Consider the following 26,697-nt stretch of genomic DNA (forward strand, 5'->3'; position numbering starts at 1 on the left):
GGAGTTGTAGTTCAGCAACATTTGGAGGGCCGGAGTTTGGGGAAGCCTGTTCTAAAAGTTGTTTTCAGAAATGGTTTGAGCACAAAAAGTCTCCTGGGAAGGGTGGTGCTGAGTTTACTTGCTTGTGCAGCCTAGTTGTTTTCTTTCATGGATTTCAAGAGGATGTGGATGTGGCGGCCAAACTAAAAAAAAAAAAAATTCACTTCCTCGAGGCCTGAGTTTTGGGGATAAAATATCTGCTTTTCCATTCCTGGTGCTCGAACGATAGGTAATATTGTAGTTTACTCTGGATAAGAATAGAAACCATCTGGCTTGTTGGGAGGATGGGGTCTTTGCCTCACTGATGTATATTTGGTTCTTATAATCAGTGAGGATAAGGACAGAGCAACGTCTTCAGCAGCTGTATCCATTCCTTAAGAAGAGAATTATGGCCAATATTTCTCTACTGCCGATGTCCTAGCTAATATAAAAAAAAAAAAGCCCATAATAAATCTCTGGTAGTAGTTAACTAACACAATAAACCTCTGTATAGCTCTTTGCTCTTGGGGAAGAGGTCCGTCTCCTACAACTGTTAACTGGTTGGGAAGGGGAGATAATATCAAAAAAGCTTTTTTCTAGTTTGTAGTATAACCTATTCTCTAACAACCTTATGAAGATTTGGCATATATGCTGGTGTTGAGTCCCAAGGTTTGTGGAATAGATAACATATTGTCCAAATAGACTATCACATAAAAATGAAAAAAATTAAATCATTAGGCACATTATTGACAAATGCTTGGAAGATGGCAGGGACATTGCAAGGACTGAAAGGCTTCACTGCATAATCATAATGCCCATTGTGACTGTTAAAGGCCATCTTCCATTCATTGCCTTCCTTAATTCTCACTTGCTTGTAGGCTCCTCTGAGATCTTAGTCAACAACTTGGATCACTTTATCCTGTCAAATAACTTAGTAATAAGTGGAATGGGGCATGTGATCTTATTTAGACCCTGATAATCAATGCATAGGCATAATCTCCCCCATCCCTTTTTTTGGTACACAGACAATCCCTGCACCTGCTAGAGAAGATCACTTGCATATAAAACAGACCACTTTTCCATTTGGAAACAGACCACTATAGTTTTGTTTGGATAGAATTTACTTCTGCCTCTAAGAGAACTAACACCAGGGAAGAAATTAATAGTGCAGCCATAGGGACGATGGGTTGGTAGTTTGCCTACTTATCTTATCAGGGCATGAATCCACTGATTAGAACCTAAGGATAGATGACAACAAAGTGTTATTTTGCCCTCCATACTGATGTTAAGTTTAGTATGGCAAAGGAACCCCAGAACTATTGGTCAGAAGGAAGAAAATAGATTTCTTGTGACACTCACAAAAATACAATAATGGTATTGCAGAGAGGCCTACAATCTATAACCTCAAATGCCTATAAAAACACAGCACTACATTCACACACTAGCACTCTACACAAATGCATACATCATTCAGATGCAGTCACTAACACACATATATGCTCCTACATATGCATTGCTATTCAGCCACCCAACCAGCCACAAACTCCGAAATGGTCATATTTCCCTTTGCACCAAGGTATTTAGTACAATCTCACCTTCCAGAAATTATTTTATAGGAAAAAAAACAAAACCCATTTGTCAAAAAAAATAAAACATTACACTCTGCTTATTAAAAGGCTCTGGTGCGAACATTTCTTGGGAGGTTCCACGATGTTGGGAAACTATCAAAGGGTTCCACACTAAATATTAATTGGGAACAGCTGGTGTAAGGTATGTGTAGAAAAAAGCTATTGTGCAAATAAATGCCAAATAGTGCAAAGTGTGAAGCGCTTTAACATTTAAATAAACACTTACTCCTGGAATTTTCAGGAGATGTAGGTAATTGGTGGAAAAATCCATAGACGTCCATGTTAAATGAAAACCTCAGAATGGAGACAAAAAATAGAGAGAACAGGGAACCAATGCTGACCCTGGTGCAGAAAACCTTGGTATAATAAGGTGCAAGGTGTAAATAACAATTAGCTTCTCACCTTATCAGGAGCCTATAACTGGGCTCCAAGTATGCAGATATTGTGTCAAATATAGAGTGACACAGCCCTTCTTTAAGCAGCATAGATGCATCACCAGTCCACTTAGTAAAAAAGTGACATTTATTGTAACATATACTATAAAACAATTAAATCAATATACTTAAGTGCTAGTGATGAGTCCAAGACGCGTTTCGCCTGTACAATTCGGTTTTATCAATTGGTAAAACAATGCTGCTGATTCGAATTTTAAATACCCAATAATAGGGAGTTGATTGGAGAATGGCGTCTGTGGTACGTCCAATCACGGCGCTCATATCAGTGGGAGTGTTGAGGCTCAGCTGTGGATGATATTTCCGATATTGTGAGGTCATCATGCACGACGGCTCGTGCGTGTGACGTCACACGCGGAAGTAAACGATTTGCATAGGTCCGTCCCTATGATGGTACTTCAACAAAATATTACGCTCGTCTGGAATGTCCTCTCAGACTTCTAGCTGTGACGTGGGCGTTTCATTTCTCAGAGTAGCGTTCTTAAGGGCAATGTGTTGTAAAAAAAGTGTTGACATGAACAGGTTCGCGTAGCAAACCTCGTACCCATTGCCGTTCCACATGTTTGCAGACAAAACTGATCACCAAACCAAAAATAATTGTTAGCTAAAATCCACTCTATTCCTTCAACAATAAAATTAATTTGATTAGTTAAAAATGTATTCGAATGTTCCAAAAAGTGCCTAGTTGCTCTGCATCCCTTGGTATGGGAAATAATCGTGTATAACGAACTGACATCAGATGTCACGAGATAATAATCCACATCCCAGGTAATATGTTGAATGATCTGTAAAATGTTTATAGTGTCTCTCAAATAACTCGGCAGGTGTTGACAATGGGTTGTAAACATTTGTCAATATATTGTGACAACAATAGGTCTTTATCCTTATGGATCTTGGGGAGGTAATAAAAGACTGGAATTTTGGGATGTTGCACATCTAAAAATGTATATTTCCTTGAATCCAAAACCTCACTTATTTTCCCTCTCTCAATTAACTCATAATAAGTGTTTTTGATCTCGTTCATGGGATTCTTTTTCAGGACTTGATAAGTTTGTTGGTCACTTAATAGTCTATAAATTTCCCGATTGTAGTCATCCACATCCACATCTAGAATGACTATTTCCCCCCCCCCCTTTATCGGCTGGTTTTATAACAATTGTTTGATCCTCTCTTAATTGTTTGAGAGCTTGTCTCTCTTTCGAATTTAAATTTTGTTCGTTTGGTCTAAGTTTTCTTATTTTGTCCACATCGTTCATCACCATCTTTTCAAAGGTGGTCATCTCACCGGTGATGCAACACCTTGGGAAGAAGGTGGATTTTTCATTTAAGTCTGTATGTATAATTCCAGTGTCAGGTTGGATCTCTTGGTTGTCACAAATAGGATTCTTAAGAAATAATTTTTTGAGGCAAAGTTTCCTCTTAAACCTATTTAAATACAGGTATACGCTAAATTTATCAATTGGTTTGGTGGGTGCAAATTTTAGTCCTTTCGTCAGTAATTCCATCTGTGATATTGTTAATTCTCATTTGGAAAGGTTAAAGATTCAATTTTTTGGGGGTGTTTTTCTTTCCTTTCTTTTTTGTATGCGTACGCCTCCTCTAGGCTTCGCCTCTGTTTCCCTGGTGATGCTCGGTATGTGGGGGTTTCTACGCGAACCTGTTCATGTCACACTGGGAACAGGAGTTTATCTATAGTTAACATAGATGGGATGCAAACCTCGTTACCTATCGTCGTTACATAGACGATATATTTTTTATTTGGAAGGGTGATGAATTGTCTCTTAATACTTTCTTAACCCATTTGAATACTAACGATTGGGGCATTAAACTCACTAGCCATTTTAGCAAAACTTCGGTGGAATTTTTAGATCTTAACATATATGTGGAAGAGAACGTTCTTAAATCTTGTACCTTCTTAAAAAAGGTGGAGGTAAATAGTTATATAGGGGAGAAGAGTTGTAATTTCTCCCCTTGGCTATTGAACGCCCCCAAAGCACAGTTATTGAGAATTAAACGTAATTGTACGGACAACACAAAATTCCAAGAACAGTCCACCAAAATACTTAATGATTTTAGAGAAAAAGAATATAATAATGGACTGTTAATAAAAGCTTATGAGGAGTTAGAAATGAAAAATAGGAATGATTTACTTACATATAAAGATAAGAAAGTGGATATACAATATCAAAATTTTAACTTCATTTGTGATTTTAATTGTAATAGTAAACAATTGAAAAAATAATTAGAAAATATTGGCCGATATTAAAAAATAACCCTGTCCTTCACTCTTTGCTCCCAGACACACCTATGATTACATATAGGGGTGCACACAATTTAAGCTGTAGTTTAGTACATAACCATATATCGTTACAGAAAACTACAGTAAAATCATCCTTCTTTAACGAGACTAATGGATTCTATGGGTGTGGCTCATGTGGAGCTTGCAAAAACACCCAAAGCTCGAAACGAGTAATAAGGGAGTTTGACCACCCTAGAGATGGTAGAAAAAAGTTCAAAATCAAACAATTAATCACTTGCCATTCCACAAGAGTCATATATAAAATCACTTGCCCTTGTAAGTTAACATACATAGGAAGAACTGTTAGGACACTAAATACACGAATTCAAGAACATATAAGAAATATAAAAAATGGTTTTGAAAAACATAATTGTGACCCCCATTTTATGGAATTCATGGGAATTCAAAGAGTCTTTGTAAATTGCAGGGGAGGTGATCTAATTAAAAACATAGGACAAACAGAGATGAAATGGATTTTTAATTGTAACACAATGCAACCATATGGACTGAATGATGACTTTGAAATATGCCATTTTTTATAGGATTATTTTTTAAGAGTCATTTTTTAGCCATTGCTATATTAAGTATTAAGTATTTATAATTTTAGAATCCAGACAATTATTTTTCATTTACATTAAGTCATCATTACAAGTCACACTAATTGCACTTTTTTTATAGTATTATATGTAAACATCCATTGTGTAGTATTTGCACTTAATAGATCTATACATCTGATTTGTAATATGGAAATATGATGCCACTTTATTCTTAGTTTTTCTTTTATGGATATTGTATAATCCATGTACCATTTCTGTTAATTCATCATTATGTTCTCTTGAGAACTAAGATTATCCAGGAACATCTTCTGATACTGGACAAATATCGGACTATTCATGAACACTTTTTTTTCCAACACATTGCCCTTAAGAAAAATGGCGGACGCTACTCTGAGAAATGAAACGCCCACGTCACGGCTAGAAGTCTGAGAGGACATTCCAGATGAGCGTAATATTTAGTTGAAGTTCCATCAATGTGGGACAGATCTATGCAAATCGTTTACTTCCACGTGTGACGTCACACGCACGAGCCGTCGTGCGTGATGACCTCATAATATCGGAAATATCATCCACAGCTGAGCCCTAACACTCCCATTGATATGAGTGCCGTGATTGGACGTACCACGGACGCCATTCTCCAATCAACTCCCTATTATAGGGTATTTAAAATTCGAATCAGCAGCATTGTTTTACCAATTGATAAAACCGAATTGTACAGGCGAAACGCGTCTTGGACTCATCACTAGCACTTAAGTATATTGATTTAATTGTTTTATAGTATATGTTACAATAAATGTCACTTTTTTTTACTAAGTGGACTGGTGATACATCTATGCTGCTTAAAGAAGGGCTGTGTCACTCTATATTTGACACAATATCTGCATACTTGGAGCAAAGTTATAGGCTCCTGATAAGGTGAGAAGCCAATTGTTATGTATACCTTGCACCTTATTATACCAAGGATTTCTGCACCAGGGTCAGCATTGCTTCCCTGTTCTCTCTATTTTTTGTCTCCATTCTGAGGTTTTCATTTAACATGGACGTCTAAGGATTTTTCCACCAATTACCTACATATCCTGAAAATTCCACGAGTAAGTGTTTATTTAAATGTTAAAGCACTTCACACTTTGCACTATTTGGCATTTATTTGCACAATAGCGTTTTTCTACACATTTGATTTTTAGTAGGTTGGAGAGTTCCTACTTTAGTGTGTAAGGTGCTACCACTTCTTTGTGTATTGTATTGTAATTCATTTAACTTAAGCGCCTTTTATCACAGAACAATCACTCTATTTTACTACATGGTGTAAGGTATGTGTCTGGGCTCTCCGGCTCCTTTCCCCCCTTATACCCTTGTGCTGGCTGCAGTACTCACACAGCTCGGCACTTACAATGGCGGCAGGTGGCCCTTTACCATCAGGTGTCTGCCGCCATGCTCACATTGTCCCACACTCCCTTTCCTAATAACAGCCTTCCCACTCACCCAGTCACATTCATACACTTGGCCACATAACATGTCAGCTAACACCACCCACCTTGCACTTATTGCCATCCAACTACCCACCTAGTTAAAAATTACCATACAGTTATACCCAAAACTACTCACATTCATCCATCCGATCACATACCAGTTGCAGATGGTGACTTTTCAAGTTGGTGGGGCACCAGACTAAACACTTTAACTCTGCCCCTAAATTCTTTTAATCATGAATAAAAATAATATGAAACAACTACGATCCGAAATATAGGGAATTAACCATATAGACATATTTCTATTAATGAGTGAAATAAATAGACTATTTTGAATCTAAATGCAAATTACAAGTGTAATACAAAATTGAGCCACAAGATGCCCCCAAAGTGTTACTTTTAGAGATTTTGTTTTACCGTAAAATAAAATAGAAATCTATTTAATAATAAAAATATATTAAAACAGATACCTTGCATTTAAATTTCTTGTTACAAAATATCTAAGAGATTCTACTCAGGAGAACATTTTATAACTAAAATAAGCATCTTGCCCAATGGCTTTAGTGACAGACACCAACTGCTGGAGCGTTGCTGTCACCATGTACTGCCACCGGCCACAATACATGTAGGCTCTTATTAATCTTATTATGGTTGGCACCTGGGGGTTGAAGGGTGCCTGACTTAATGAGACAGACACCCAGAGAGGGAGCCGGCCGGGGAGAAACATAGCATGGCGGCAGGCATCTAATAAATGTGGTGCCTGCTATCCGTTTTGGTGAAAAAAATGCAGCAGTCGCTGCTATAAGGGAGTGGAGAAGGAGCCGGTCATCTCGGCAGCAGGCACTTCATGATGAAGCAGTATCTGCCTCCATTGTTGAAGTCCAGAGAGCTGGACATAAAGCATCAGAAGGCTGTTATTAGGAAAAGGAGTGTGGGACAATGTGAGCATGGCGGCAGACACCTGATGGTAAAACGCCACCTGCCACCATTGTAAGTGCCGAGTTGTGTGAGTACTGCAGCCAGCACAAGGGTATAAGGGGGGAAAGGAGCCCGAGAGCCCAGACACATACCTTACACCAGCTGTTCCCAATTAATATTTAGTGTGGAACCCTTTGATAGTTTCCCAACATCGTGGAACCTCTCATGAAATGTTCGCACCAGAGCCTTTTAATAAGCAGAGTGTAATGTTTTCTTTTTTTGACAAATTGGTTTTGGTTTTTTCCCATAATTTCTACGTAAGTTTAACAAAACAAAACAAATCCAAGTAAATTAGGGCAACAGTGTGATTGAACTTGGTTAACTTATAATTTAAGATATAATATCAATGTACAGTACAGTTTACATATAAATACTGTAACAGAATCTCCGTCAATTGATGCTCCTAGTGCTTACCAAGGACCATCAGCACCGCACCAGACACCATAAGCACTGCAGACCCCACGAACCGCCGCAGCTTGGTTGGGGTCTCGCCATTTCCTACCCACCCTGGACCTACAACCAGGCTCCAGTGGGTGAACCTCTCTCCCTTCAGAGAGTGAAGCAGGAACAGCTCTTAGAAGAGCTAGTGATTAAAGCCCAGGGGAGTATACAGAGTATAGCAATCCCCAATGTGATTATAGCAGTTTCCTACAACACGAGACGAGGTTGCGAGTTGAGGGTAAGAAGGTCTGAAGGTTTATTGAACAGCTTGCATTTTAATACAGTTTTTCAGGCCAGAAGCACACCCCCTGGATCTGATGGAACAGGGACACAAGGAATATAAACCAATGGGAGCAGTAATTATCACTGTAACACCCCCACACAGTCAGCAATCCCTCCCCTCTGCCTGTGATATAATTAAGGTGGATAATGAACTAACTCAATTATCCACAGGCAGAAAGTACCCATTTTTACCCAAAGTGCAGAAACACCCCAAAACTCCAACATAACAGCCTAAATATATAGATATCCTACATCCCTGGATTGCCCTGATCTGGGTGAACAACATATCCCAAAATCACCCAGATCAGAGCAGGGGTTCCAAAGTTCCATGGAAGTCTCTTTTGACCGACCTCACACATGATTTCATGCCCAAAACAGTTCCAGAGAATTTGGCTGTACGGCCGGTCTATTTCCAATGACTAAGTTTACTTTGAATGCACGAACGGGGACCGTTGGTGAACAAAGTCAATGTTGAAGTACTGTTCGAATTGTCGAAAGCCGTTCGACTCCCGCCGAAGAGTCGAAGTCCCAGAGAAGGTAAAATTTGAGTTCCATGAACTCAAAGACAAAACATCTGCTGAACACGTTCGACTAAACAAGATGGCCGCGGCCACGTGTTCGACTATACGAACGGCGACCACCCAGACGTTCGTCAATTTGGCTGCTGTTATCTAGCAGCCTGGGAGGTAAATAGGCTACCCACTCCACTTGTGTCTGTTTGCCCTTTAATCTGCACAGTGATTAGAAATAGAGGCTTCTTTATACATAATTTATACAAGCAGTTTACCTGTCTTCCAATCTCCCCTTATGTGTTATAAGGGGTTAATATACTTATTTGCCTCTCCTCCCCCTGTGTGTACAAAACCACTGAATAGATCTCCTCCCACCTCCTCCCAGATGTGTGTAATAATTGACAAAGGGGCGGTACACTAAGGGTGGGATCTAGGACATGACTATGACGTATCGGTACTACACTTGGTACAAGCTAGCGGAAAAATTATCCAACGCTAAGGTTCAAAATATGCCGTTTGAAATACCCAGGGATGTCTTCTTTAAGAAATGGTATGCCTTTATCCCCTTAAGGACACATGACGTGTGATATGTCATGATTCCCTTTTATTCCAGAAGTTTGGTCCTTAAGGGCTTATGGGGTATTATATAGCCTGGTAAAATACTCTAAAATGGGACATGGGCGCAGCGTAAAAATTTAAAGTTTAAAACAAACTGGAATGGCTGTGTCCCAAATATGCCCCTCCGATGTCCACATATACCTGGCAAAGGTACATCCGGGGGTATTGCTGTACTCAGCCGACATAGCTGAGCAACAGAAGTAGTATTATACAGTCGTAGCACACATACGATTTGCAAAATATCTGTGCAAACTCACTTTGTGTGTCAAAAAGGCAGAAAAAATGCTAATTACCACTACACTTGGTACAAGCTACTGGAAAAATGATCCCACGCTAAGGTTCAAAATATGCCTTTTGAAATACCCTGGGATGTGTACTTTAAGAAATGGTATGCCTTTACGGTGTAGTTGTAATATGTAGCCTGATCAAGTGCTCCAAAGTGGGACACGGACGCATCAAAACCATCCATGAAAATTCACACTTAAAAACCTGAACTTATCACGCCTCTTTTACAGCACTGTAACTTCACAAAATAGTGTCTAGGTCATACATTGGGCATATTGTTTTACTCAGAAGACTTAGCTGAGTATAATTTGGGGGGGTTGAACTTAGTATGAAGTTAATATAAAATATACAAAATGCCCAGCAAAAATGTAATCCGTATGTAAAAAATGCCCAAAATTATTTTTTACCACATACTTTGGCATATATTGGTGAAAAAATGGGGGCATGTTAAGGCACAATATGCACCATATGAGATACCCTGGAGTGTCTACTTTTACAAATGGTAGGCCTTTGTGGGTTTTTTTTTTTTAAACAGTCAAACTGCTATAATACCCCAAATTGAAGCATAGGCCCATTAAATCCGTCTCTCAAAATTCTACTGTATATACTGAAAAGGACAGGTCTCCTATATGGCACTTTAGCTTCACGAAATAGTGCCAAAGACATACAATCGGGCTATCGTTGTAATCAGCAGATGTAGCTGAACACAAAATAAATTGTACAGGAATAGCACACACCAACTTTACAAAATACACACGAGAAGGTCTTTGTTATAAGTTTGTGTGTGTGAAATGGCTACGTAGAAAGTGTCAAAACAACCTTAGGTAAATAGCCAGTGATGTCTACTTTATATAAATATATACTTTTGTGTGACAATTTTGTTTTCTTTTATTGAGCTTACAAGACAAACATACCAAATTCTAAAATCGGTCCACATTAAAAGTTTATTTTACTCCTTGTGCTTTTATTTTTAATAATAAATAAGCATTTATATATTTATGTTACATCAAATTAAAGCCCTTTCTGTCCTTTAAAAAACAGTATATAATATATGTCGGTGCAATAAATGAGAGAGATGCAAATTGCAGTTGAACGCAGACAGCAAGAAAATGCAAAAATTGCTTGTCATTAAGCGTAAAACAAGCTTCTGAAGCTGTGTCCTTAAGGGGATAAACTATACTGTATCTGCTAGATACTCTTTATATATATTAACCCCTGCCCGACCGCGGTCGTACTATGTATGTCCGCCAAAAATGGTCCCTCGGACGTGCCTAGTACGTCCATGGTATTCCCACTTACTTACCCGGCTGGCGCTTGGTGTTCCTCTGTGTCTGGGGAGACTGTCTGACAGCCCAGGCAGTTCCCCCCTCAGCAAATTAGGGCCCCATGGGCGTCCATAGTACTATATATATATATATATAAATATATACACACATTTATACATATATTATAGCTATATAATATGTATATATACATCTTTTATATAACATCATACCAAATGTATTTTTGTCTTACTCTTAAGGACACAAGCCATTTTTGCATTTTTTGCTGTTTGTGTTCAAACGCAATTTGCATCTCTGTCATTTATTGCAACAACACATATTATATACCGTTTTTCAGAGGGCAAACAGGGCTTTAATTTTATGTCACATATACATAGATACATTTTCATTAATTATAAAAAAAAAGCCACAAAATGGAAAAAAAAAAAAAAATTATTTCACAGTTTTGGTAATAATAGCGTGTCCATAATATGTCCAGCTTAGAAAAAGTGATTCAAAATAAATTCATTTATGTGTCTTGATTTATAGAATACATAATATGTACAGGATTTCAGCTTATTTTGAAAGTTACTGGTCACAAACTACAAGGACTGAAATAAAATTTTAATGTAAAACAATTTTAAAATTTGGAATGTTTGTCTTGTAGGTTTAGTAGCCACCACAGAAAACAAAATTGCCACACAAAAGTATATATTTATATAAAGTAGACATCACAGGCTATTTACCTAAGGTTAGTTTGACACTTTTTACGTAACCATTTCATAGCCAATCTCTGCTAAATATAGGAGTAAAATCGTGTTTTTTCTCTATTTTGGCATATACACATATAACAAAGTTTTTGTAATGTGTATTTCGTAAAGCTGGAGTGTGCTATTCCTGCACATAACCCCATATTGTGTTCAGCTACCTCTGCTGAGTATAACGATACCCCCATTTTGGCACTTTTCTGTAAAGCTACAGTGCCATATAAGAGACACGGCTATTTCAGTTTCTATAGTTAGAAATTTCCTAGATTGATTTGATGGGCCTCTGTCTCATTTTAGGGTATTATAGCAGTGTGACTGTTCAAATAACCCCACAAAGGGCTTCCAGTTGATAAAGCAGACACCCCAGTGTATCTATTATGGTGTATATTGTGCCTTAACTTGTCACCATTTTTCACCGATTTAGGTCAATATTTGTGGTGAGGGGGGGAAAAATTGAATTTTTACATATATGTTGCATTTTTGCTGAGTATTTCTTGCATTTGATATGCACCACTGTCATAAAACTCCACAAATTTTTTTTTTAATTCCTTTTTATTAAGTTTTTCTTATTTTTACAAAACTTTAAGTATTAACAATTATACTTAATCAATAAAACAATAAAACTCCACAAATTATGCTCAGTTACATCTTCTGAGTAAAACAATATTATTATTATTATTATTATTATTATCGCCATTTATATAGCGCCAACAGATTCCGTAGCGCTTTACAATATTTTGAGAGGGGGGGGATGTAACAATAAATAAGACAATTACAAGAAAACTTACAGGAATAATAGGTTGAAGAGGACCCTGCTCAAATGAGCTTACAGTCTATAGGAGGTGGGGTATTAGAAACATTAGGATAGGAAATATCAAGTAGGAGTGAAGCAGAGCTGGAGGAGAGAGCAAAGCACTATCCCATAGGAGAGCAAGCGACAGGTATGTAAGGGAGAGATTACTCTGAGAGGCCATACGCTTTCCTGAAGAGATGGGTTTTAAGGCCCTTCTTAAATGATTGAAGACTAGGGGAGAGTCTGATGGCAGTAGGCAAGTTATTCCATAGGAGAGGAGCCGCCCGTGAGAGGTCCTGCAAGCGTGAGTTGGCCGTACGGGTGCGAGCAGCGGTCAGGAGGTGGTCGCGGGCAGAGCGGAGGGTACGAGGAGGGGCATACCTCTGGATCAGTGAAGAGATATAAGAGGGGCTGGAATCCTAGACACTATTTTGTGAAGTTACAGAGCTGTAAAAGAGACCTGACAAGTTCAGGTTTTCAAGTGTGAATTTTCATGGAGGGTTTTTTTTTGTTTTTTTTTAAATTCTTTATTTTTCTTGTGCATACGGTAACAACAGGCGTGTAGGGCCACAACAGCGTCTACAAGCATTTTCAGGACTTTCCAATATGTGGCAGTTTGGTCGGCACATTTTGTATAATCAGAAGTGTAACAGGCTGTTAAACATTGCTTTTAAAATATAACATGCTAGCGTAAATAGGCCTATTAAAAGCGAGATGTGAGTTTGATTTAACTTGTTAGTCTAACCACAGGCTGAGTGTAGATATGTCGTGTTTGCTGTAGTATGGTTCAAGTAGGCTAGGCTACTGCAGATCGCTTATATAACATATCACAACATGCCGGAGTAATTAGGCGTATCAAAGGTTAAACGTAGGTTTGATGGAACATGCTAAATTAACAACAGGCTGAGTTAAAACATACTGTGTTTGCTGTAGCATGGTTCAGTTAGGCCAGGCTAATACACGTCACTTATATAACATAACATGTGAGGGTAACTAGGCGTGTTAAGCGTTAAAGTCGCTTATATGACATAACATGCTTGGGTAGCTAGGCGTGTTAAGAGTTAAACGTAGGTTTGAAAAGACATGCTAAATTAACAACAGGTTGAGTTAAAACATATTGTGTTTGCTGTAGTACGGTTCATTTAGGCCAGGCTAGTACAAGTCGCTTATATAACATAACATGCTAGGGTAGCTAGGCGTATTAAAAATTAAATTAAGGTTTGATAAGACATGCTAAATTAAGAACAGGTTGAGTTAAAACATATAGTGTTTGCTGTAGTACAGTCCATTTAGGCCAGGCTAGTACAAGTCGCTTATATAACATAACATGCTAGGGTAGCTAGGCGTGTTAAAAGTTAAAAGTTAAATGAAGGTTTGATAAGACATGCTAAATTAACAACAGGCTGAGTTAAAACGTATTGTGTTTGCTATAGTATAATTTAGTTAGGCCAGGCTTATACAAGTCGCTTTTATAACATAACCTGCTAGGGTAACTAGGCGTGTTAAGAGTTAAATGTAAGTTTGAGAAAACATGCTAAATTAACTACATGCTGAGTCAAGACATACTATATTTCACTGTGGTATGGTCCTGCCAGGGCAGGCGTTTAGATATATATGTGGTTATACATTCTGAGTGCTTATCATTGAGAGTAGGATCATGTCAGCAGTGGTGCAGGATTCGGCAACAGTTAGAAAGCGCCTACTTCGAGGGGCCAGTGATTCAGCCAATACCTCTGGTGGGCAACATTATGCAGTCTCTGCTCCGGTCGGTTGTGGAGCGTGCGTGGTAAGTCGAGCCTCCTGGGGCTCCCGGTCTTGCTGCTGGGTGGAGGTGGGGTGGGGATATTCCCCAGTCCCCGATGTCACATTGGGGTTGCGCTTCCCGGGTACCCCTGGGCTGGGAGTCCGCCCCGGTGCTCTGCTGCGCGGGTCCCTGGACTGTAGCTGTGACGTGTAGGGGTTGAGATGATCTGTACCGAGCGCCGGCTCCCATTCCAAGTGAGTCTTTTTTGTGGGTGACTGGTTTAGCGGTCTCGCTCTCAGGAGTGTGGGGGCAAGCACTGGTGCCTGGGCTACATGACTTCCTGACCCGCTTGTGGGATCGCTGGTGTGTGTGTGTAGCCCAGTGACCTTTCTGGACGCCTGTAGTGGATGCCTGTAATGGCGGCGGCGGGTTGCTGGGTGAATCCACGCGGCCACTATTTTCACCGCAAGGTGGAAGGCTATCCCGCGGTTGCGCAGCATAATCCATAGGCCCGCACAGAGCCTATCGAAGTCCCCCAAGGGGTTCGTGGGTGGTTGGGCGTGTGTGCTCCGCTGCTTGGGCCCTTGCTGGGCGGCCATCTTAGGCTGCGTTACAGTGGCTTGGTGCGTCTGTAGTCGGCTCAACTGTGTGTGCGCCGTCTGTTTCGGCCTGTCCGCCTTGGGTGGACCGGGATATTCCCCCCGGTCCGGACGGGGGGGGGGGAGGTAGGTTCTTATATTGTCGCTGAAGGGCCTCTTTGTCCGGGAGAGCGGCTGCTTCCCCCTGGTCCCTGTCCTAGTAGGCCGCGCTCGTCCTTGGTAGGCTATGTGCGACTTTAGCCCCGATTACTGCCCGCCGGGCAGGAGCCCATGCTACACACGTCTGCACGGCTTGGTGGTTTGGCTCCGCCCCCTTCATGGAGGGTTTTTATGCGTCCATGTCCCACTTTGGAGCACTTGAGCAGGCTACATATTACAATTACACCATAAAGGCATACCATTTCTTAAAGAACACATCCCAGGGCAATTCAAAAGGCATATTTTGAACCTTAGCGTGGGATAATTTTTCCGCTAGCTTATACCAAGTGTAGTGGTAATAAGCATTTTTCTGCCTTTTTGACACACAAAGTGAGTTTGCGCAGTATATTTTGCAAACCTTATGTGTGCTACGATTGTATAATACTTAATATGTTGCTTAGCTATGTAGGCTGAGTACAGTAATACTCCCGTATGTACCTTTGCCAGGTATATGTGGATGTTGAAGGGGCACATTTGAGGCGTAGCCATTCAGTTTTTTTCTAACTTTGAAGTTTTACGCTGTGTCCATGTTCCATTTTGGAGTAGATTAGCTGGCTGGTTATTCAAACTTCCCCACAAACACATACTATTTATTAAAGAATACACCACGGGGTAATTCAAAAGGCATATTGTGAACCTCAGCGTGGGAGCATTTTTTCGCTCGTATGTTCCAAGTGTAGTGGTAATAAGCATTTTTTTATGTATTTTTTACTTTGTAAAACTTGTTTTTTAAACTTTTTTTTACTTATTAAATGTTTTAAACTTTGTTAACTTTTTTACACTTTTACATTTTTTTTGAAACTTTTACTGTTAACTAGCAGTAAGCAGCACTAACAGTAAATTCCCCACTTTCCCATAACTCCAACCCACACCAGCTAGCAAAATATATAATTATAAAATATTTAAATTAATTAAATAAATTGAACCTCTGAGGTTTAAAAAATAAATAAAAGTTAATCCTCAGGTGTTAAAAAAAAAAATAGATCACAGTATAATACTGTGACCTGTATATTGATCAGTATATCAGTAGGCAGTGTTCAACTGGCAGAGAAGGGGTTAATTTTATTTGGACTGGGTAAAGGGGGTGGTATTTTTTTTTTTTTTACTTAAACGTTACTAAAACATTTTGAAAAAAACTTTTTAAAGCTTATTTTAAAACTTTTTAAATGTTAAACCCTAGTTAGTCTAACACCAAATCCCCCAATTCCCCACTAACTTCCACCCAGCTAGCTAAATATATCATTTTTAAATATTTAAATAAAATAAAAAAATTAACCTTCAGGGGTTAAAAAAAATCAGATGACAGTAAAATGTAATCCCTGCCAATTGATCACTGTAGTCAGTGATCAATTGGCAGGGAAGGGGTTAATTTTATTAAAGCAAGGGAAAGGGGGGGGGGGGGAGATTTAACTTTATTTTTATTTTTTTACAGGGAGAAGAGTATCAGCACTGATCTGTCTCCCTGCATTTCACAGTGAACCCGGAAGCGCAGGGAGGCGGATCGTGAGTCCCTGCAGCACATGTGCTCGCTCTGACATCTCTGTCAGAGGGATCACTGCTGCAGGGGCAGCGCGATTCGGTGCACCCGGTCTGCCTCGTTAACCCCGCAATCTGGGGTTAACCTTAGTAAATGACAAGGTTGACGTAAAATTTCCGTCTCCGGTCGGGAAGGGGTTTATACATACATATATTAATATAAAAATACACAGAGTAAAATTACACGTTATTATATTAGGGATCGACCGATATTGATTTTTAGAGCCGATACCAATACCTATAATCTGTTAACCTTTCAGGCCGATAGCCGATAACTTATCGATATTCTGTATATTTACCATTTTGAAAAAAAATAAACTATTTCTACACAAATCTACTGTTAACTGAACATGTTTATTATTTATTTTTTTTATTAAGGTAAATGCACAAAAGATATATGCCAGTCAGAATTTTTTACGTTTTCAAGAATATATGTGTGTGTAGTGGATGCAGCGAGAGTATTTGATTAGTGAATGCAGTGTGTGATGTGTAGTGGATGTAGTGTGTGTGTTTTAGTAGTATGTGTGTAGCGGATGCAATGTGTGTTTACGTAGTGTGTAAATAATGAATGCCCAGTTTGTTTGTGTAGTGTGTGTATAGTGAATGGAGTGTGTGTGTGTCTGTGTAGTGTGTGGTGTGTGTATAGTGAATGCAGTGTGTTTGTGTAGTGTGTGTATATAATGCATGCAGAGTGTTTGTATAGTGAATGCAGTGTGTTTGTGTAGTGTGTTTATATAATGCAGAGTGTGTGTGTATGTGTGTGTGTTTGTGTAGGTATGTAATCTGTGTAAAATGGGGGGCATTTTTTACCTGGCCAGGGAGGGGGGGTATGGCATTCTCTGTTGGTCTGGTGGCATGCACTGTGCAGTGGGGACCTGCAGCAGGCTCTTACTTACCTTCCAATGTGCTGCGTGGAGCGTTGCCATGGTAACCCGTGGCAACGCTCTGACGGCAGTGGGACTCACAAGATTTAGACAGGGGAGCTAAAGAGAGCTGTCAGAAAGGTAAGTAAGAGCTTGCTGCGGGCCCTCCAGGACTGCAGGGCTTGTCATGGGCCCGGTGGTCCTGATCAGCATTATCAGCAATATCGGTATCTCTATTGGCCGATACCGATATTGCCGAAAATACAGAATATCGGCTGATAATATCGGCCAGACCGATAATCGGTCGATCCCTAATATATATAATATATAATATATATATATATATATATATATATATATATATAATAACTATATATTTATTGCATATATATTATTATAAAAAATAAATAATAATTACAAATAAATAAAACATTTAAAAATAATAAACATTTTTTAATATATATGTAATTTTATTCTAACTGTATTTTAATATTAATATATATATATCAAAATACACGTAGAATGAAATTATATATATATCTATGTATATATATATAAAAAAGATACAAGGGGGGCGTGGCTTGGCGCCGAACAAGAATGGCGGCATAATCCCCGCGCTCTGAGCCCTGCCGATACCAACCGCTCACATCAGCACAAACAGAGACCTAATGGGCCGCACAAAACAAAACACCATGACCCCCACCACACCGAGGACGCAAGGTGAGGGTCCGTCCTCCTCCATCCGCAATTACCTGCACACGCCGGGGATCCTCGCCTCACACCACGAGGCATCCAACATGGCGCCCTCCTCACCGGGCTCCACTGTCTCTGAAGACAGCCTGCTCACTGCCGCCGGCTCCCGAGATCAGGGGACTCCCACGCCAGACTGGTATGCCCTATTCTCCTCCCTGCCAAAAAAAGAGGACCTCCAATCCGCAGTGCAGGAGGTTAAAGCATCCCTGAGAACAGAAATTGCTTCCCTGCGCACCTCTCTGCAAGATTTGGAGGGAAGAGTGACAGCGCTGGAAAATGCTGGCCCCACAGTGCAGGTACACCACCCCAACCCCACTTATGACAGGCAGCTCACTGACCTGCGGCTCCATGTAGAAGACCTAGATAATAGGAGCCGTAGGAACAATATTAGAATCAGAGGGCTCCGCGAACCCATAGGCCCAGAACACCTAAGGGAGACATTGATCCCACTGTTTAACCTCATACTGCACAGACCCCCAGAAGCACGTCTATACATTGATAGGGTGCACCGTGCCCTCCGCCCAAAGCCACCTCCATCTGCCCCACCGCGAGATGTAATTTGCTACATACAAGACACTCAGCTAAAGGAAGATATCATGAAGGAAGCAAGGGCGGAAAGGTCTTGGCGGTACAAGGGCCAAACGGTGGAGCTGTACAACGACCTCTCCCACCTCACCCTACAAACCCGCAGAGCCCTCCGCCCGATCACCACGCTGCTCCAGGACCACCAGATAAGATACCGATGGCACTTCCCGTTTGCGCTCACGGCACGCAAGGACAACACGGAAGCCACAATCCGGCTCCCAGCGGACGTTCCCATTTTCCTGGACACCTTGGGACTGCCGGCCACCACGGTAAGGGACTGGACTGACTGCCCCCTCAATGAAAGCTACCTGGGCAGACCGGTGGCCCGCACGTTGGAAGCGGAAGGGCCGGTCGGGGATACAATACCACCCCACCAGGGCGCCCATGAAGAGTAATACACGGAGCCCCAGTGGCGGGTGCACCAGTTGAGAAACACAAGAACTGCCCCGCGAACCATACAACGCACCTTACCCCTTGGACATGGACATACAAGGACAGCCACGACCTACACGGAACAGGACAAGGCTACGCCGAACCTACCACGGACCATCTCCTAACCTTCCCCTTCCTCGGTTCACATGGCAGCCCCGACAGCGAGAAGGCCACCTGTGCTTATACGGCCTCCTTACACTAAGCAGAGACTCTGGATGTCTAGCAATTGGGACTATGGGGTCCTTACCCCGCTCTGGGGTTTTTTTTGTTTTTTTTTTCTCTCCTTCCCCCTACCAGCCAGAAGCCGGAGCTGAAGGGGCTCTTCATGGGACTTGTAGAACTGCCGCAAAGCAACGCAGACCCACATGGACGTGGTATCGTATCACTGCAATGCTCTGTAGACTATTCTCCCTGCACTGGGGGGGTGGGGGGGGTGGGGGGCTGAGGAACTTAATGCCGGACAGGGAAGGCTGACTGCAACCCCACCAATCACGGAGACCCGCACACCGGGACCACTGACAGGCACTCACACCACACCGCCAGACGGAGTTCACAAAGACCATGACAACATCCCCACGACTCTAGGACGACTCCGACCCTCTGACACCTAGACTACCGACAGACAAACTCCCCCCCGCAGGGGTCCCCACGACACTCAACGGACTGGACATACCAGCACTCAATGCCAACGGACGGATCCCCCTGACCTAACCCTGACCCCGTACCCATGGGCTCACCCCCCGAGCTGCCGGCAGTCCTCAGAGGGGGACACCAGGAGCCCGAACCCACTTGCCTCCATAACCTCTCCCCCCGACCCTTCCCCACAACCCCGACCCACTACTGATCCCAGCCCAACGAGACCTCGCTACGGGAAGGGGACGTACGACAACGGGGCCACGACCGGTGCCCACCGCCACGGGTCTCTGCCACGAACAGCTTGTAAGGTCGAGACCTAGATACAGGGTTAATGGTTAAGAAAGGTTAAAGTTAATACGGACCATTACCTCCAACTGCTTAAACTGACAATGCCTAGATAATAGGTAACTGATTGTACATAGTTCAAGATGTCACGGTTTGCAGAACCGAAAGTTTACCATAATATGCCTAGCTAAGAGGTTAGTAGCCATTATATGTAACGGTTGCCATGGATCACTAGCGCTAACGGCCTTTACCGACGAAGCCTAGACAAACGATAGCCGATTGCCAAACGATACAGCAGACACAGGCCTGCTCGACCAATCGCCCTCAGTGCTGAGGCCTAGATAACTGGTCACTAATTGCTAATTGCTAAGTTTCCGCGGACATCTACCGCTCACCAATTAGACTGACAAAGCCTAGACTCATGGCAACCGACTACTACAGACTCAGGCTGAAAAGGGTTTGCACAACTAAACGTCCAACCCACCTGCCCCCATAACCCCTCCCCCCGACCCTTCCCCACAACCCCGACCCACTACTGATCCCAGCCCAATGAGACCTCGCTACGGGAAGAGGATGTACGACAACGGGGCCAAGACTGGTGCCCACCGCCACGGGTCTCAGCCACGAACAGCTTGTAAGGTCGAGACCTAGATACAGGGTTAATGGTTAAGAAATGTTAAAGTTAATACGGATCATTACCTCCAACTGTTTAAACTGACAATGCCTAGATAATAGGTAACTGATTGTATATAGCTCAAGATGCCACGGTTTGCAGAACCGAAAGTTTACTATAATATGTCTAGCTAAAAGGTTATTAGCCACTATATGTAACGGCTGCCATGGATCACTAGTGCTAACGGCTTCTACCGACGAAGCCTAGACAAACGATAGCTGATTGCCAAACGATACAGCAGACACAGGCCTGCTAGACCAAACGCCCTCAGTGCTGAGGCCTAGAAAACTGGTCACTAATTGCTAAGTGCTAAGTTTCCGCGGACATCTACCGCTCATCAATTAGACTGACAAAGCCTAGACCCATGGCAACCGACTACTACAGACTCAGGCTGAAAAGGATTTGCACAACTAAACGTCCAACCCACGACGCCTGGATAAATGGCTACTAACTGCCAAATGTTAAGGTCAACATGGACCTTTATCGCTAAATGTCTATACCGACACTGCCTGGATAAAGGGGTTTCACTATCCATTGTTAAGGCTGCATGCGACCGTTGTTACATAAATTGTACTCTTACTGGCTATTTAAGGCCTCTGTATTACTCGCACTCACCCTGACGGCAGGGCTCGGACACCTCCAACACTTGTTCGAATCAACCACCCACGGACTTTGCCAGAGAGCAGAGACTCACCACCCACACCCCCACGGGTTACTGCCCTCCCACAGGACGAGCTCACCGGACTCGCAATCCCTACGTGAGACCCGCCCTAGAGGCAGACCACCCCTTTTTACCGTCTCTACCGACCCCTCTACTGACACAAAGGGGGAATACAGGCAACAGGAGACACTTCCAGACCACCCCAAATCCACCCTACACCTCCCACGCGCACATCGCGCACCCCCCCCACACGACCTCAACCAACTCAGCCACAGCATCCATAGCCACAGAGCGACACAGATAAAAGGAAACACCTAGGTAACCCACACGAACCTCCGACCAACCCACGTGTACTGGACACCCCAACCACCATCCCTAACCCCTCTCCCAACCAAGGGAGAAACAAACCACACCAGACAGCTGACATTAACACCCTTACGCTACACAGCACACGCACTAAACGCACGCCGCACCCCCGCACCAACACTACGCTCCCCCGCGTGCCCCCAGCGGAGACCACTAGAGGGGACCCGCCGGGCGTGCGTGGGAGACCCCACTCAGCACACACACTCCCACCCTCCCCCCCTTCCAAGACCGCGGGGCGTTGGGCCGGCCCGCGCGCCCGTTTGCGCAGACATGACCCCCCCTCAGATACACCCTTCCTGCAGGCATCAAAGGACACTACGACCGGGCCTCAGAATCTACACGATCAACGCCAAGGGGCTCAACTCCCCACAGAAACGAGCAAGAGCCCTGAGAGAACTGAAATCCCTGCACATCTCCACCGCGTTCTTCCAGGAAACGCACTTTCAGACGACCAAACATCCCAAATTCACAAATAAACACTACCCGCTGAGCTTCCATGCCACCAACCCGGACTCCAAGACCAAGGGGGTCACAATACTCTTTGCGGCAGACACACTGTTCCGCAAAGAAGAGGAGCTTGCGGACCCAGGAGGCAGATTCCTCTTCCTGAAGGGTACTATACACACCACGCGATTCACGTTCGCCAACCTATACCTCCCAAACAAGGGACAAAAACCCTTCCTGGCGAAAACCCTCGCACTACTAGACTCCTTCAGTGAGGGCAAACTAATCCTTGGAGGAGACTTCAATGCGCCGCTAGAACCTAAACTGGACACCTCCACAGGCCACACAACCCTCCCGGGCCATATCCTCAGAGGCATGAAAGCCAACCTCCACGAACACCAGCTGTCAGATTGCTGGCGGATCCTACACCACCTAGAGAAGGACTACACCTTCTTCTCCCCCCCCCCACAATTCCTATTCGCGAATTGACTACCTGTTCCTCCAACACCGCCATCTGGACGACCTCCTTACAGCAACGATAACCCCCATGACCTGGTCGGACCATGCCCCGGTCATCATCACACTCACCTCACCAACCCCATTCCAGAAACACTGGAACTGGAGACTTAACGAATCGCTGCTAGATGACCCCCTAATTCGCCAAGACGTGAAAACACACCTAGAACAATTCTTCCAAACAAACAGCGAGCAGGATTCCCCCCCGGAAAAGATATGGGAAGCACACAAATGCGTGATCAGGGGCGTCCTGATCAGACATGGCGCGCAGCGCAAGCGACTACGCACCCAAGAAACTGCCGAACTTGCACGAGCGGTAGCAGAACTGGAGAAACAACATAAGTCCACCATGGCAGACGACATATACACACAACTAGTCAACGCCAGGGCAAAGCTCAACTCCCACCTGTCCCAGAAGATCGCATTTCAATTCAGGCAAACGCAGAAGACTTTTTACGAATATGGTAACAAAAGCGGGAAACTGCTAGCGAGAGCACTGAGGAAAACCAGACAAAAAAGCTTCATATCTGAGATCACACATAATGGCACTACACATAACACACCGAAAACAATAGCGGAAGGATTCCGCACCTACTACGAAGCGCTTTACAATCTCCGCAATCAGGAAGGCACCGGGGAGGGGTCTGACGCCTCCAAAACCCACATACGAAATGAGTACCTTACCAAATACCTTACCAGCACACTGGACACAGACACGGCCGACGCCATGGAGGAGCCGATCACAGCGGAAGAAATATCACGGGCCCTAAAAATGGCCAAGAATGGGAAAAGCCCAGGCCCAGACGGCTTCACGATCAAATACTACAGAACATACCACGACTCCTTGATCCCGCACCTACTCAACATGCTCAATGCACTCGGACAAGGGGGGTCCCTCGACCACCACACCCTGAGAGCGCACATCGTGGTACTGCCCAAAGAAGGCAAGGACCCCATGACTTGCCCGAGCTATAGGCCAATCTCCCTGTTGAACGCCGACCTGAAATTATTCGCAAAGGTTCTGGCACTCCGACTCCAACCGACCCTACCACAACTAATCTACCCAGATCAGGTAGGGTTTATCAGCAACAGAGAAGCCAGAGATAATACCACCAAAGTAATTAACCTGATACAGGCGGCCAAGAGCGAACAGACGCCCGCACTACTGATCTCCACGGACGCGGAGAAGGCGTTTGACAGGGTAGATTGGACCTTCCTCTTCGCAACACTACGACACCTAGGATTGGGACCGAACATGAGGAGATGGATTGAAGCCCTATACAATGGACCGACTGCACAAGTCTACGTGAACAGCACATTATCTACACCATTTCAAATACACAATGGCACCCGGCAGGGCTGCCCCCTCTCGCCCCTCCTGTTCGTGTTAAGCCTAGAACCCTTCCTCAACGCGATCCGCACCAACCCAGATATCGGGGGCATAAAAGGCAAATGGGGGGAAAGCAAAATTTCAGCCTACGCCGATGATCTGCTGTTCACGATCCGAGAACCGCACATGGCACTCCCAGCTATCATGCTAGAATTCGAAACGTACGGCTCATTATCCAACCTCCGCATCAACTACTCCAAGTCGGAGATCCTACACCTGGGATGCGACCGCACCCTGATCACGACCCTCAAAACATGATTCCAGCTCCATTGGCGTAAGGACGAACTCAAATACTTAGGCGTATGGCTCACGGCGGACCCAACCCACCTGTTCAGACACAACTACCCTCCCCTCCTGGAACGCGTACTCAAAGACCTAGCAGACTGGGACGTACCACACATCACCTGGCTTGGCAGAGTAAACGTTCTTAAAATGAACGTCCTTCCACGCTTCCTATATGTGCTCCAAACGCTCCCGATACATATCCCGCAATCCTTCCTGACCCAGGTTCGCACAGCCTTCACGAAATACGTATGGAGGAATCGACCGGCCAGGATAAAATACGACATTCTTACAAAAGCCAAACCGCAGGGCGGACTGGGACTCCCGGACCTGGCCAAATACCACCAGACGACCCACCTACAGCGTATAGTTGAATGGACCCAGGGGACAAGAGACAAACTCTGGATAGCCATGGAAGCTAGCTTCTCAACGGACCCGCTGAGCTCGCTCCCATGGCAACCCCCAGGCCAGACGAGCAGGTACACCATCAGACACCCCACAATAGAGGCCACACTGAAGGTGTGGAGAAGGATAGCAGGGAACCCGGACCTCGCACCAGCTATCTCCCCCCTATACCACCTCTCGGGCACAACACAATTCCACATGCTCAACAACCCCCGGACCTTGACTAACTTAGGCCTGCCCTCCCCGTGCAGGCTACACCACGTCCTAGTGAACGGGACCATCCCTCCGTTAACGGAAAGGCCCACACCCAACCCGCCTGATCATATGACCAAATTCCGATACCTCCAACTGGTGAGCGCACTGAAGCGAACTCCCAACCTACCCTCGGCAGCTAGACCCCTGACCACGTTCGAGACCATCTGCACGCAAGACACACCCACGCCGCATGCAATATCACTCCTGTACCGGCTACTGACCACACCGCAGGGAGGCACCCGACCTCCCTACTTTACCAGATACTGGGAAAGAGATCTTGGGCATCCGCTGACCCAAGACCAATGGACCACAGCATTCACGATGACACACAAAACCTCCATAAGCACTAGATTCCAAGAATCGGGATATAAAATGATATCGCACTGGTATAAAACACCGGAGAAACTCGCCTCTATGTATGACACGAGCGCACCGGAATGTTGGCGATGCGGAACTGAACTGGGCACACTCTACCACATCTGGTGGACATGCCCGCGGATCAAACCTTTCTGGCATGATATCCATCAGGTAGTTCTGACGCTCACAGACAACGCCGTAGATCTCACACCAGAACACTACCTACTACATCTGACACCTCTACAGCCCCCTGCCTACAAAAAAACGATCACCCCATATCTGGTAAACGCAGCACGCAGCCTGATCCCAACATTCTGGAAGAAAACCACGACACCAACCCTGACGGACTGGATAACAAGGGTAGAAGCCATAAGGACCATAGAGGAAATGATCTTGACGGCGAAAGGAAGACCCCAGACATACCTGACGACGTGGTTCCACTGGCTACAATGGCTCACCACTAGACAAAACCCGGGACCACGCCCATGATGGATGAACAACGAAGGGTGAGGGCCCACGGACCCCGGGACACACACACCCGGAGACGGGGCACATGAGGACCGAGGCGGTGATACCCGAAGACCTGCAACGAGACCACACAGCACCGGCTGCGCAGAGGGGGGGCCTGGGCGCTGGCGGGACGCGGGGGCTCGGGCGCCCCGAGGAGAACCCACCCCTAAGCCCTACCCCCTCAGGAACATGACATACCCTCCCACGAAACACAAAGACAGAACAAACACAGACACGCCACCACTGACCCAAGCGGTACCACATGACACACCAGACCTCCCCCTACTGTCCTACCCTCCATTAGACACAAACGACAGCACCACACCCAAGTAGAGAGATGGAGGGAGGACACCCAAGGAACCACCCCGACCTAACTAGTACGACACGCAGTTAACCCGACGGACCCCAATCCGGAGACGGCCCCGAATAGAGAGAAACAACACAAGGACCCCACAACATGGGTTCTGACCACAGACACCCCCACAAGGCAACCACTAGAGACATACCGCTTTACACCTTTACGAAACACGACCTAGGTACATAATATAGCACTCTATCATCGGTTCTTCGACTCCCTCTGGAACGCACGCAGCACCGATCACTATGCAATATACCATAAAACAATATTACCATAGCGACGACACCCCATGAGCCCACACACACCCAAAATACTTGAGAAAGATACAATACCAAATGATACGAAATGTCGACCTCAAAACTCACAGGGATAATTCGTTATAAGCCTCTGCGTAGGCTCAGATTGCAAAACTACAGATGTACCAAAAACGCATCTCAAACCATCTATCAACCCTACCACACTACCCCTGCGTGGGTAAACTGTTCTTT

This window comes from Pelobates fuscus, chromosome 1 (genome assembly GCF_036172605.1).
Source record: "Pelobates fuscus isolate aPelFus1 chromosome 1, aPelFus1.pri, whole genome shotgun sequence".
Taxonomy (NCBI): Eukaryota; Metazoa; Chordata; class Amphibia; order Anura; family Pelobatidae; genus Pelobates; species Pelobates fuscus.